Source organism: Chlorocebus sabaeus, chromosome 20 (genome assembly GCF_047675955.1).
Source record: "Chlorocebus sabaeus isolate Y175 chromosome 20, mChlSab1.0.hap1, whole genome shotgun sequence".
Lineage (NCBI taxonomy): Eukaryota > Metazoa > Chordata > Mammalia > Primates > Cercopithecidae > Chlorocebus > Chlorocebus sabaeus.
In genome coordinates, this window is record NC_132923.1 from 109,601,132 (window position 1) to 109,615,244 (window position 14,113).

The following is a 14,113-nucleotide window of genomic DNA, read 5'->3' on the forward strand; positions in this document are numbered from 1 at the left end:
CGTCTCTCGGGTTCAAGAGATTCTCCTGCCTCAGCCTTCCGAGTAGCTGGGATTACAGGCATGGGACACCATGCCCGGCTAATTTTTTGTATTTTTAGTAGAGACCGGATTTCACCATGTTGGCCAGGCTGGTTTCAACCACCCGACCTCAGGTGATCCTCCTAGAGGCGGGATTTCACTTAGCCAAGCTGGTCTTGAACTCATGACCTCAAGTAATCCACCCGCCTCGGCCTCCCCAAGTGTTGGGATTACAGGCATGAGCCACTGCGCCGGGCCTTTTTTTTTTTTTGAGACGGGGTTTTGCTCTAGTTTCCTAGGCTGGAGTGCAATGGCGTGATCTCCGCTCGCTGCAACCTCCGCCTCTCGCGGAGAATTCAAGCGATTCTCCTGCCTCAACCTCCTGAGTAGCTGGGATTACAGGCATGCGCCACCACGGCTGGCTAATTTTGTATTTTTAGTAGAGACGGGGGTTTCTCCAAGTTGGTCAGGCTGGTCTCGATTTCCCAACCTCAAGTGATCCGCCCGCCTTGACCTCCCAAAGCGCTGGGATTACAGGCCAGAGCCACCGCGCCCGGCCAGCTGCAGCCTTTTATAATCAACAAGACGAGCATATTCCCTACTCATGCATGAATCCTCAACAAACACTCCTGCATGTGAGGCACAGACGACTGCTCCTATTTTGCAGAAGGACAAACTGAGACCCAGATAAATTCTGGAAGATGTCTGAGGTCGCAGAGTGTAGTGGCTCAACCAGGGATCCGCTCACTTTGACCATGGCTTTTCAGTACTATCCCCCATTCCCAGCACCCGGGCCTCCCCCAACATGGACAGTGCAGGACGGGCTAGAGCTTGTGACTCACTCTCCCCACCCTACTTTCTGCCCCGGCTGAGACCGGAGTGAAGGGACAACACCATCTGCAACTTGAGGGGTGTCCACAGAAAGTTTACGGGCTTGGCCCCTTCCTTTCGCCAAATATAGCGGTTCTTTGAAGGCTAACAAGAATAATTCATCTTTCAACACACTTTGTACGAGGTTTTACACTCTCTTCGGTGAGTTTTCCCTACTTTGAACTTAGGAGTCGGTTTGCCTTAATCTCTGTCCCCCACTTCACTTGGTTTGCACCCCGCTGTTTACTCGGATTGCGGAAGTCGCCCGGGTGGAGCTCCGGGGAGGGTACCCGTGAGTACGTCTTTTGCGTAGTTATTTAACTGGCATTTTACTCAGGCCAATGGAATGCCCCGAAGCCCCCGGTGGGTTGGGCAGTGAACCAATCAGGGCCATTGGCGGGGTGTGGCTGCGTCCCAGGGCGGGGAATACCGTAATGGCGGACACGGGCCGGGCGAGCGCGGCTGGGGGCGTAGCGCGCTGAGGGGGGTCCGGCCGTGTGGCAGCCCGCGAGGCGGTCCGCGGGAGCACACTCTGTGCGGAGACTGTGCGGCCGGCCGGCCCGCCTTTCCTGTCGCTGACGGCGACTGCGGGAGGCCAGGTGAGCAACAAGTCCCCTTGGGTAGACCCCGCTGGGAGGCGCGGGCCCCGGCCGGGCCGCTCCTCCCGAGCCGCAGGGTTCCGGGGGAGTGGGTGCCGCGACTCTTACTGCGGAGTGGCAGAGGCCGGGCGAGCGGTCAGCGCGGGGTGGTGTCTTAGTCCACCCCACCCCCTCAGGGAGGGAGGGAGTGACCCGGAGTCCCCTTCGGAAACTTGAAGGGGTCCGCAAGTTTGAGGGACTACGAGTGTCCCGACCTGACCTGGTTCTGCCATCAGCTGCCTGTGTGATCTTGAGCAAGTCACTTTCCTTTCTAGGCCTTAGTTTCCCCATGTGTAAAACGAGGGTTTCGTCGGCAGATGTATGTACAGGAGTTGGGTCCCAGCTGTTGTCTGAGATCTTGGACAAGTTCTTCCCCAGGCTGAGCCTCAGTTTCCATCTCTGGACCACGAAGTAACTGAGGTGCTCGTTGAGGCCCCGACCTGCTAAATATTGAGGAGCGGGAGGAGGACACTGTGTGTGTGTGTGTAAGAGTGCGTGTGGGTGTGTGCGCGTACAGGATGGTCTGCAGAGTAAGGAGGAGAGTTGTCTAAAGGGGCTATTCCAAGGAGGACGTGGGTGCTACCCAGACCATGATGGGGTGAGTTGGGGTCCTCTTGGTTCTCCAGGAATGCTAGAGCCTCTGAGAGGGGAAGTTTTAATACGGTTGTCCATAGAACCAGAGAAGAGGAAGGACTCCTTGGAGCCCCTTGGGGCTCTGATTGGAATTTAGGCCCAGAAATCAGGAGGGTTAGAAGGAGGAGGAAGAACTTTTATGGCAGCCCTACTAGGTGCCAACCCTCGCTTAGGCCTATGAACTTTTACAGTGACCCTTGAGAATTTACACATAAGGAAACTAAGTTTCAGAGGAGTTAAGTAACTTGCCCAAGGTCACACAGTAAAGGGCAGAGGTTACTTAACTAAATTGTTTCCTCTCAGAATCTCTAGGCAAGGGGGAAGTCACTGCCCACTTAAAAGATAGTGTTAGGGAAGTTTGCCTTGTTGCAAATGAGGGCAGAGGTCTGGCTCCAGGTATGTGATTTGACTTCTGGCAAGGGGACAGTCTTGATCTCTGGAAGGTTAATTATAAGTCCAGCCCCTTTATCCAGTCTGTAAGTTGGAAAGAACTATTTGTAAGTTGTAAAAGTCACTTTGAAGTGTGTCATATCCTCAGAGAGCTCCATTTGAATCCTGGTGGGGTTGCCTGTAGAAGAAAGTTCAGCAGCTGTTGGTGTATAGACTAGACTTTGGTTCAGGGAGGTGCCAGCCCATTCACTTTTCTCCTCCATCAGAGGGCCACATTTTCTTGGGATGGGAGAAATTTCCCATTTTTTAGTTCAAATTTCTTTGGATTTCTTGGGGTGAAAGGTTCAATAGCCCGCCTCTGATTAAGCTTAATACCCCTTTCTTTGTGCAACCTGTTATTTGACTTCTAATGAGTGAAGATTGTGGATCTGAGGTAGGTGGTAGTTGGGTACAATAACTTGCTGCCCTTAATTTTTCCAAACCTCAGAGCTTTTGATTAATCAGAATGGTAGGAATGGCTATGGGTATTGTTCTCATATGTGAATGGTGGAGAAGAAAACTGGAAGAGGAAGTTGCTGAGAAAAAGGGCGTTTCTTAGCAGTGGAGCCAGTATGTATTTCTTTGTTTGAAATTCTAAAACCAGAAAAGCAGCAACTAAAGGAGGAAGGAAGGAAAGAACCGTGAAACTCTTTTTCCCATTCAAATATCTTTAAGAACTGTTCCTGTCTCTATCCATGTCCCAGGCTCTACTTTCATAGAAAAAGTCAATTGTAATTTGTTCAGAGTTTTCTTCTAGAATGAAATAATTTTAAATCTTAAAACCTCTGAGAATAGTTGTTTAAAAATCAGAGCATTTTATTGAGTAAGTTATTTACAGTGGATTATTCTTTTTCTCAGCATATTACTAATTCGGCCTCATATATAAAATATATAATATATAATAAAATATATATAATATAAAATAAATATATATAATATAAATATGTAACATATGCAATATATATTATAAATCATATATGAATTTATATATAATACATAAATGTCATATCATAAAATATATAAAAATTATATATAATATATAAACATATTATATATAAAATATATAAAACTTATAGTATATAATATATAATACATATAATATATAAAAATATATGTATTATATATAACAAATATATATATATGTATATCTGTCACTCAGGCTGGAACACAGTGGCGTGATCTCGGCTCATTGCAACCTTTGCCTCCCGGGTTTGAGCGATTCTCCTGCCTCAGCCTCCCAAGTATCTGGGACTACAGGCATGCAACCCCACGCCTGGCTAATTTTTGTATTTTTAGTAGAGATAGGGTTTTCCCACGTTGGCCAGGCTGGTCTCAAACTCCTGACCTCAGTTGATCCACCTGCTGCGGCCTCCTGAAGTGCTGGGATTACAGCCGTGAGCTGCCGCGCCCGACTGAGTCTTTGGCTGTATTTTAACTGTGATTTCAACCTAAGGAATTGATTTAGATATTACAGGATGCAAATATCACCATCACTTGAAAAACACATAATAATGTGTTTGGCTTTTGACACGTTAAGTCTTTTTTTTTCTTTTGAGACAGAATCTTGCTCTGTTGCCCAGGCTGGAGTGCAGAGTGATCTCAGCTCAGTGCAAGCTCCGCCTCCTGGGTTCATGCTATTCTCCTGCCTCAGCCTCCTGAATAGCTGGGACTACAGGCGCCCACCACCACGCCCAGCTAATTTTTTGTATTTTTAGTAGAGATGGGGTTTCACCGTGTTAGCCTGGATGGTCTCCATCTCCTGACCTTGTGATCCGCCCGCCTCGGCCTCCCAAAGTGCTGGGATTACAAATGTGAGCCACCGCGCCTGGCCTGACATGTTAAGTCTTTTTATGCTTTACTTTCCAGGATTGTGTGTACATGCTAGTTGTGAAGACCCTGAATTTATTGCACGTGAAGCTCTATTAATACATTAATTCTCAATGTGTTGTATTTTCTGTAAAATAATTAGTCTTACTTGGTATAACAGTTCACAGTACCTTATTCAAAATCCTTGGCGCCAAAAAAAAAGTTATTGGGACCAAATGTATATCCGAATTTAAAAATTTTTGGATTTTTGGGTTTTGGAAAAGAAATATGATACTATGTGTTATGTAATACCCCAGAGAGGTCAGGGCAGCACTTTTTAAATCAGATGCATTATTATTTCTGTAGTAAAATGTCTGGATGTTCATACTAACTGGGATAAATAAATACTGCACTATCATTAGCCTTAAGTCATTTCTTGTCAGGTTTTGCCTCCAAATGAATAATGAAAAACCTATTTTTCACAGCCTTTGAATTTTGGAGATAAAGTGAAGGGATTTTAGATCTCTATAGGAAAAACTTACATGACAGGCCGGGCATGGTGGCTCAAGCCTGTAATCCCAGCACTTTGGGAGGCCGAGGCGGGCGGATCACGAGGTCAGGAGTTCGAGACCAGCCTGACCAACATGGTGAAACCCCGTCTCTACTAAAAATACAAAAATTAGCCGGGTGTGGTGGCACCCGCCTGTAATCCCAGCTATTCAGGAGGCTGAAGCAGGAGAATCACTTGAACCCAGGAGGTAGAGGTTGCAGTGAGCTGAGATCACACTATTGCACTCTAGTCTGGGAGACAGAGCAAGACTCTGTCTCAAAAAAACAAACAAAATTACATGATAACAAGAGCAATTACAAGGAAAAATATTGTATAGCCCAGCTAATTTCAAAGTCATGGGTCCTAAAAATAATATTACATAGAAGACACCTTTTTTTGTTTCTGTCATACAGAAATCTTACTGTGATTAAAATGTGCCTGATAAGCATTTTTCCTTACTGTGATTAAAATGTGCCTGATAAGCATTTTTCCTTAAGTACCACAATTTATCTTTTAATATCTTCACTGGTCTCTGAAATGTTAGAATGACACCCTCCACCTCTTTTATTTTTAATTTTTAAATTTTTATTTCTTTTATTTTCTTTTTTTCTTTTTTTAAACAGTAGAGATGGGCTTTCGAAATGTTGCCCAGGCTGGTCTCAAACTTCTGGCCTCAAGTGTTCTTCCCACCTTGACCTCCCAAAGTGTTGAGATTACACGTGTGAGACTTCACGCCCTGCCCCCACCTCTTATTTAAATAGTAATTTGTAGGGTCTTTGCTCATCATTTTTTTGTGTAGCATTTAAGAGAATTGTACTTTTTGCATATAATTCAGAGAAAAACAAATCAAATGCGGACCTGTAGATTCATGTTTGCCAATTTTTTTTTTTTTTTTTGAGACGGAGTTTCGCTCTTGTTGCCCAGGCTGGAGTACAATGGTGCAGTCTCGGCTCACTGCAACCTCTGCCTCTTGGGTTCAAACGATTCTCCTGCCTCAGCCTCCTGAGTAGCTGGGATTACAGGCGTCTGCCACCATGCCCGGCTAATTTTTGTGTTCTCCAAGTTGGCCAGACTGGTTCAAATTCTTGACCTCAGGTGATCCACCCACCTCGGCCTCCCAAAGTGCTGGGATTACAGGCATTAGCCACCACGCGTGGCCGTGTTTGCCAAATTTTAAAGCTGATTTTTTTCCTTTAGAGTATTCTTTTTTTTTGAGACGGAGTCTCGCTCTGTCGTCCAGACTGGAGTGTAGCGGCACGATCTTGGCTCACTGCAGCCTCCACCTCCCGGGTTCACGCCATTCTCCTGCCTCAGCCTCCTGAGCAGCTGGGACTACAGGTGCCGCCACCATGCCCAGCTAATTTTTTTTTTTTTTTTTTGTATTTTTAGTAGAGACAGGGTTTCACCTTGTTAGCCAGGATGGTCTTGATCTCCTGACCTCGTGATCCGCCTGCCTCGGCCTCCCAAAGTGCTGGGATTACAGGTGTGAGCCACCGCACCCAGCCTAGATAGTATGAGGTAAAAACTGTGGATGGGATTTGGGTCAAAATTTTGTTTACTTTTAATTTATGAAGCTTCCACAATTTGCACATCTTGGCGTAAGGAGTTTACTAAAATACATTTAATTTTGAGTATTTTTATTTTAAGTGTATGCTATATGAGAAACTTCTGTTTACCAGCCATATGAATTTGGGTGGTTTCTTTAAATGGCCAAGGGCCTCTACTAGCACATTTTCAATAACTCAGGCTACTCTTAGTTTTCTCGGACATCTCTACTGTAGAGTGAGATGGACTGGTATTATTGGAGGATGAAGAATTATTTTTTCTCTTTAGAAGAAAGCCCCATGACAGCATGGATTTATGGAATTCTGTCCTTTAAGAAACCAAGTAGCTGCCTGGTTTGAGGGCCTGAATTCATCTACCTACTTGGGGTGGCTCCATAGTTCCTAAGAATGGTACCTTCACTGTCTTGGAGATACAAGGGATGAGAAACTGTATCCAGAGTTGCAGGAGTATGATTGGACTTGGGAATGGGAAAAATTATTATTGTTATTATTTGAGATAGGGTCTCACTCTGTTGCCCTGGCTTGAGTGCAGTGGCAGTATCACATCTCATTCACTGCAGCCTCAACCTCCTACGCTCAAGCAGTCCTCCTCTTGCCTTAGCCTTTCAAATAGCTGAGACTACAGGTGCGTGCTACTATGCCCACCTAATTTTTAAGATTTTTTAGAGATGAGTTCTCACTATGTTGCACAGGCTGGTCTTAAACTGAGCTCAAGCCATCCTGCTGCCTTGGCCCCCTAAAGTGCTGGGATTACAGGCATAAGCATAAGCCACCATGCCCAGACCCCTCACCCCCTTTTTTTTGTTGTTATTTGAGATGGAATCTCACTCTGCCGCCCATGCTGGAGTGCGGTGGCTCACTGTAACCTCTGCCTCCCGTGTTCAAGGGATTCTACTGCCTCAGCCTCCCTAGTAGCAGCTGGGATTACAGGTACGCGCCACTATGCCTGGCTAATTTTGTTTTTTTGTTTTTTTTTCCGAGACGGAGTTTTGCTCTTGCTGCCCAGGCTGGAACAATGGCATGATCTCGGCTCACTGCAACTTCTGCCTTCCAGGTTCAAGGCGAGTCTCCTGCCTCAGCCTCCCGAGTAGCTGGGATTACAGGCATGTGACACCATGCCTGGCTAATTTTTGTGTTTTTAGTAGAGATGGGGTTTCACTGTGTTGGTCAGGCTGTTCTTGAACGCCTGACCTCAGGTTATCTGCCCGCCTCAGCCTCCCAAATTGCTGGGATTACAGGCGTGAGCCACTACGCTTGACCTAATTTTGTATTTTTAGTAGAGATGGGGTTTCACCATGTTCACCAGGCTGATCTTGAACTCTTGACCTTAAGTGATTTGCCCACTTCGGCCTTCCAAAGTACTGGGATTACAGGTGTGAGATGCTAATAATGCTTTAATTATGGCCTCTGTATTCTGCTTCATTCTTGTGTGTTCCTCTTCCATTTCATGGTCAGACCAGGAATACTTAAGCAGCATCCTTGGTCTCTACTCACTGGATGACTGGATGCCAGTAGCACCCCCCTGCCCCAGTTGTGATAACCAGAAATGTCTCCAGATATTGTCTCTTCTATCCTGGGGGGATAGATTTCCCCCTGTTGAGAGCTACTGTATCAATAGGGGTAGAAGTGGTAGAACAATAGAGGAAAGTGATTATAGATGTCCTCAAGTGCACGTTCTCCTTTTTCTCCTTCTTTCTGGTTATGCAATTCCTGTCTCTGACTTTGGATAAGAAAATGAGAAAAATCAGGAGGTGACCACTTAAAAATAGCCCCATTATTTTTATTCTGTTCAAATTTTTTTTTTTTTTTTTTTTTTTTGAGACGGAGTCTCGCTCTGTCGCCCAGGCTGGAGTGCAGTGGCGCAATCTCGGCTCACTGCAAGCTCCGCCTCCTGGGTTCACGCCATTCTCCTACCTCAGCCTCCCGAGTAGCTGGGACTACAGGCGCCCGCCACTGCGCCCGGCTAATTTTTTTCTATTTTTTAGTAGAGACGGGGTTTTACCATGGTCTCGATCTCCTGACCTTGTGATCCGCCCGCCTCGGCCTCCCAAAGTGCTGGGATTACAGGCGTGAGCCACCGCGCCCGGCCTCAAATTTTATTTTATTTGGTTTAAATATATTAGAGCAGGGCAGATAGCTGAATTATTTATGCAGATCTATGTAAATTTAATTTCTACCACTGATTAAGATTAGATGGAGTAAAGAACTACTGGAATATTATTACCTACCTTGCATGAAAGACTGTTTCTCGGAAAAGCTCGTAGCTGAAAAGTTGAACACCTAAAGGATAACCAGCATTGCTTATATAAAGAACTTGCCAGAACTTGTCAGGATTCTTTGCTAATTTTTGAGCTTCATGGCTAAGATGTATCTCTTGATGTCCCTGCATAGACACTTCATAACTCCAAAAAGCATGTTTAGAATGGGCATGCTTTTCTAAGCTCAGTATTTTTTGTGACAGGCGGATTGGTCAAGGCAGTGGTCCTTGGTTCCTCTGGGCATTCATAAATTAATGACAAGGTAGTGGTAACATTTGAAGACTTAATTCTCTTTTGGACAACTCTATACAATATAACATTATAATCATTCATGTCTTAGTCACCATTAAGGTAAAGTTGAATGAGTGTTTTTTCCCCATTCTGTTTGAAGTTATGAATGGTACTTTACAGAATTCAAATGTATAGTTATGAATAGTATCTCAGAATAGTTACCATTTATGCAAATGAAACACACTTCTTAACTTAGAAACCAAACAGAATTGAATTAGAAAAGAGAAGAATAGAAACAAGAATTGTTGAATGCTTGCTGAAGAAATAATGTTCAGATATAGAAGTATCTCAGAAAAATTTGCTTTTCATCATGATTTCCGCAAACTAATAAACAATTTGAGATTGATAGGAGACGCTATTAAACTGCCTGTGATATTTCTTTTCAAGCTCTGTTTTTCTTTCTGGTAAAATACGGAGAAGTCTGAGATGTACTCTCAGCTGTAAGATTAATTCCATTTGAACACAATAGTTTCTTTTTTTTTCTTTTTTTTTTTTGAGACGGAGTCTTGCTCTGTCACCCAGGCTGGAGTGCAATGGCCCGATGATCTTAGCTCACTGCAGCCTCTGCGCAAGCCCTCCCCACCCACCGCGGGCTCAAGCGATTCTCCTGCCTTGGCCTCCTGAGCTGAGTAGCTGGGATTACAGGCGCCCAACCCCACGCCTGTAATTTTTGTATTTTTAGTAGAGACGGGGTTTTGTCACGTTGACCAGGCTGGTCTTGAACTCCTGGCCTCAAGTGATCCGCCCACCTCTGCTTCCCAAAGTGCTGGGATTACAGGCGTGAGCCACTGTGCGTGGCCCCAAGTTGTTTATTTTGAGAATACAGAAGGCCTTTTGAGAAAAAGCAGTGGTTTGACTCATTTCCAATTTGAGTGAATATGTGTATGTGTATACACACATGCATTTTTTTTTTTCATACGGAGTCTCCCTCTGTTGCCCAGGATGGAGTGCAGTGGTACGATCTCAGCTCACTGCAACCTCTGCCTCCCAGGTTCAAGTGATTCTTCTGCCTCAGCCTCCTAAGCAGCTGGGACTACAGGCGCATGCCACCATGCCTGGCTAATTTTTTTTTTTTTGTATTTTTAGTAGAGACCGGGTTTCACCGTGTTAGCTGGGATGGTCTCGATCTCTTGACCTCCATACATGCATTTTTGTTTTTTTTTTTTTGAGACGGAATCTCACTCTGTCGCCTAGGCTGGAGTGTAGTGGCACGATCTCGGCCCACCGCAAGCTCTGCCTCCCGGGTTCACGCCGTTCTCCTGCCTCAGCCTCCCAAGTAGCTGTGACTATAGGCGCCCGCCACCACACCCGGCTAAATTTTTGTGTTTTTAGTAAAGATGGGGTTTCACCATGTTATCCCAGATGGTCTCGATCTCCTGACCTTATGATCCACCCGCCTTGGCATCCCAAAGTGCTTGGATTACAGGTGTGAGCCACCGCACCCAGCCTTATTTTATTTTTATTTTATTTTTTTTGAGAGGGAGTCTCATTCTGTTTCCAGGCTGGAGTGTAGTGGTACAATCTCAGCTCATTGTAAACTCTGCCTCCCGGGTTCAAGCAATTCTTGTGCCTTAGCCCTCTTGAGTAGCTGGGATTACAGGTGCCTGCCACCACACTTGGCTAATTTTTGTATTTTAGTAGAGCCGGCACTTCACCACGTTGGCCAGGCTGATCTCGATCTCCTGACCTCAAGTGATCTGCTCACCTCGGCCTCCTAAAGTGCTGGGATTACAGACATGAGCCTCCACTCCCGGCCATAGTACTCAGTTTAAAAAGTTTGCTCTTTTTTTTTTTTTTTTTTCTTATTTTTTTTTTGAGAAAGAGTCCTCGCTCTGTCACCCAGGCTGGAGTACAGTGGTGCGATCTTGGCTCACTGCAAGCTGCACTTACCGGGTTCATGCCATTCTCTTGCCTCAGCCTCCTGAGTAGCTGGGACTACAGGCGCCCACCACCATGCCCCGCTAAGTTTTTGTATTTTTAGTAGAGACGGGGTTTCACCATGTTGGCTAGGGTGGTCTCGAACTCCTGACCTCGTGAGCCACCTGCCTTGGCCTCCCAAAGTGCTGGGATTACAGGCGTGAGCCACCATGCCCGGCCCTAGCCAAGATTTTTAAAGGTAAAACTTACATACAGTGAGATAGAAGTATATAATTAGATAAGTTTTTACAAATATAAACACCTATGCAGCCAACACCCACATCAAGAAATAGAACATTTTGGTTGGGCACGGTGGCTCACACCTGTAATCTCAGCACTTCGGGAGGCTGAGGCGGGTGGATCACCCGAGGCTGGGAATTGGGGACCAGCCTGACCAACGTGGAGAAACCCCGTCTCTACTAAAAATACAAAAAATTATCTGGGTGTGGTGGCAGTTGCCTGTAATCCCAGCTATTCGGGAGGCTGAGGCAGGAGACTCGCTTGAACCAGGGAGGCAGAGTTTGCAGTGAGCCGAGATCAGGCCATTGCACTCCAGCCTGGGCAACAAGAGCGAAACTCCATCTCAAAAAAAGAAATACAACATTTTTATAACCCTCCAAAGTTCCCTCCTTCCAGTTCCCCTTCCAGTCAATCTTTACCATTTTATAGGCAACCAATGTTCTGATTTCTGTCCCCACATATTAAATTTACCTGTTCTTGAATCATACAGTATGCACACTTTTGTGTCTGACTTTTTCTGTTCAACATAAAGTTTTTCACATTTGTCCATGTTGATGGGTATATGAACCTAACTCTTTTGATGCGTGTCTAGAGTTCTTTCCAACAAACCACAGCTACTAATTTGCTTATTCTTACATCATATCCTTTTTTTTTTTTTTTTTGCTTTGGTATTTGCATGAAATTTATTTTCCACTTCTTTCTTTCTTTTTGAATTTTTTTTGGAGGCAGAGTCTTCCCACTGTCCCCCAGGCTGGAGTGCAGTTTCAGGATCTCTGCTCGCTGCAACATCCACCTCCTGGATTCAAGCAGTTTTTCTGCCTCAGCCTTCCAAGTCTCTTTTTAGTAGAGACGGGGTTTCACCATGTTGGCCAGGTTGGTATTGAACTCCTGATTTCAAGTGATCTACCTGCCTCAGCCTCCCAAAGTGCTGGGATTACAGGCATGAGCCACCATGCCGGCCTGCCTCCCATTTCTGATATCCTGGATTTATTTATTTAAAAAATCTTTTTAAAGTTACAAAAGTAATACTTGCTCATTGCAACAGATTATTTTTTATTTTTTGAGACGAAGTCTCGCTCTGTCACCCAGGCTGGAGTGCAGTGGCATGATCTCTGCTCACTGCAACTTCTGCCTCCCTGGTTCAAGTGATTCTCCTGCCTCAGCCCCTCGAGTAGCTGGGACTAAAGGCATGTGTCACCACGCCCAGCTAATTTTTATATTTTTAGTAGAGATGGGATTTCGCCATGTTGGCCAGGCTGGTGTCAGATTTCTGGCCTCATGTGATCTGCCAGCCTCAGCCTCCCAAAGTGCTGGGATTACAGGCATGAGCCACCATGCCCAGTCATTGCCACAGATTATATAATCAGAAGTGAATAAAGAGTGAAAGTTTCCTGAGATTTATTTTTGTTTCTGCCTTTTCCCAATTATGAAAATAATGAGTGTTCTTTGTAAAAAAAAAAATTAAAAAATTTTAAAAAAAAAAGATAATATGAAGTAGAAAATAGGTATCAGTCATTATCCTACCAGTTAGCATTTCGATACATTTTCCTCTCTCCCAGAACTTTGTTTACTACAGCTGAGAACATAGTTCAGGGATTTTTAGGTTTCTCTTTTTGTTAGGTTTGTCACCTCCTCATTAATCAGTTCATGTTATTTCAGTGTTCATACTTTGGGCCACCCTAAATCTGACTAGCTGCTGGTACCATGGCTGGCTTGGCCTAACGGGGCACTTTTTTTTTTTTTTTTTTTTTGAGACAGAGTCTTGTCTATCACCTAGGCTGGAGTGCAGTGGCGTGATCCTCTGCTCATTGCAACCTCCACCTCCTGGGTTCAAGCGATTCTCCTGCTTCAGCCTCCCAAGTAGCTGGGATTAAAGGCACCCGCCATCATACCCGGGTAATTTTTGTATTTTTAGTAGAGACGGGGTTTTGCCATGTTGGCCAGGCTGGTCTCGAACTCCTGACCTCAGGTGATTGACCCGCCTCGGCCTCCCAAAGTGCTGGGATTGGAGGTGTGAGCCACCGTGCCCGGCAATTGGGCACTTTTTTTAAACATTTACTGTACACTCCTTTGGCTGGGTTTGGTGGCTCATGCCTGTAATCCCAGCACTCTGGGAGGCCAAGGAGGGCAGATTGCTTGAGGCCAAGAATTTGAGACCAGCCTGACCAACATGGTGAAATCCCATCTGCTATGAAAAATACAAAAATTAGCCGTGTATGGTGGTGTGGCTACTCAGAAGGCTGAGGCACGAGAATCGCTTGAGTTTGAACCTGGGAGGCAGAGGTTGCAGTGCGCTGAGATCATGCTACTGTCTCAAAAAAAACACAAAAACCAAAACCATTTAGTGTACACTCTTTTATCACATACCTCATTCTTGCATACCCACCACTCAACATTTCTTGTAGAATAGGAGACAGTATTGTTCCATGGTTAAGAGTATGGATTCTGGAGTCAGACCATCTGGGTTCAGTTGTAGGCTTCTCCACTTACACTAGCTCTGTAGCCTTAGGTAAATGATACATACAGCCTCTCTTAGCTTCAGAGATCTCATCTGTAAAATGGAGACCTATCTCATATTGTAAAATATAGAGCATATATCAGAGGCGTGTTGGAACTATTATGTGATATTACTTAGTCCAGTGCTCAATAAGTGTTAACAGTTGTTATAATTAAGAAATGGCATATTTGGTTAGAACATCATCTACCTAATCCAGAATTCTACCTTTTTTTTTTTTTTTTTTTTTGGAAACAGAGTCTTGCTCTGTCACCCAGGCTCTAGTACAGTGGCATGATCATAGCTCACTGCAGCCTCGAATTCCTGGACTGAGGTGATCCTCCTGCCTTGGCCTCCTGAATAGCTGAGACCACAGGTGCCTGCTATTGCACCTGGCTAATTTT

General features: G+C 45.0%; 1 protein-coding gene across 2 annotated transcripts in view; it reads left to right on the forward strand.

Annotated features, from left to right (window-relative positions):
• The first annotated feature begins 1,300 nt into the window (after window positions 1–1,300).
• The window catches only part of WASF2 (WASP family member 2), a 90,330-nt gene continuing 77,517 nt past the window's right edge, over window positions 1,301–14,113 (forward strand). Inside the window, exon 1 of one of the 2 annotated variants that reach the window (XM_007979821.3) lies at window positions 1,301–1,487. The gene's annotated coding sequence lies outside the window, so the exon portion shown is untranslated. The remainder of the gene's footprint in view (window positions 1,488–14,113) is intronic. The other variant, XM_073007635.1, reaches the window with a different exon arrangement.